Source organism: Bison bison, unplaced genomic scaffold (genome assembly GCF_000754665.1).
Source record: "Bison bison bison isolate TAMUID 2011002044 unplaced genomic scaffold, Bison_UMD1.0 scf7180017864141, whole genome shotgun sequence".
In the NCBI taxonomy this organism is placed as follows: Eukaryota; Metazoa; Chordata; class Mammalia; order Artiodactyla; family Bovidae; genus Bison; species Bison bison.
Window position 1 is genome coordinate 3,611,492 of NW_011494713.1, and position 723 is coordinate 3,612,214.

Genomic DNA, 723 nt, shown 5'->3' on the forward strand with positions numbered 1-723 from the left:
ATGAGTTCTTCGCATCAGGTGGCCAAAGTATTGGAGTTTCAGCTTCAACATCAGTCCTTCCAATAAACACCCAGGATTGATCTCCTTTAGAATGGACTGGGTGGATCTCCTTGCAGTCCAAGGGACTCTCAAGAGTCTTCTCCAACACCACAGTTCAAAAGCATCAATTCTTCGGCGCTCAGCCTTCTTCACAGTCCAACTCTCACATCCATACATGACCACAGGAAAAACCATAGCCTTGACTAGACGGACTTTTGTTGGCAAAGTAATGTCTCTGATTTTCAATATGCTATCTAGGTTGGACATAACTTTTCCAAGGAGTAAGTGTCTGTTAATTTCATGGCTGCAGTCACCATCTGCAGTGATTTTGGAGCCCAAAAAATAAAGTCTGACACTGTTTCCACTGTTTCCCCATCTATTTGCCGTGAAGTGATGGGACTGGATGTCATGATCTTAGTTTTCTGAATGTTGAGCTTTAAGCCAACTTTTTCACTCTCCACTTTCACTTTCATCAAGAGGCTTTTGAGTTCCTCTTCACTTTCTGCCATAAGGGTGGTGTCATCTGCGTATCTGAGGTTATTGATATTTCTCCCGGCAATCTTGATTCCAGCTTGTGTTTCTTCCAGTCCAGCGTTTCTCATGATGTACTCTGCATATAAGTTAAGTAAGCCGGGTGACAATATACAGCCTTGACGTACTCCTTTTCCTATTTGGAACCAGTAC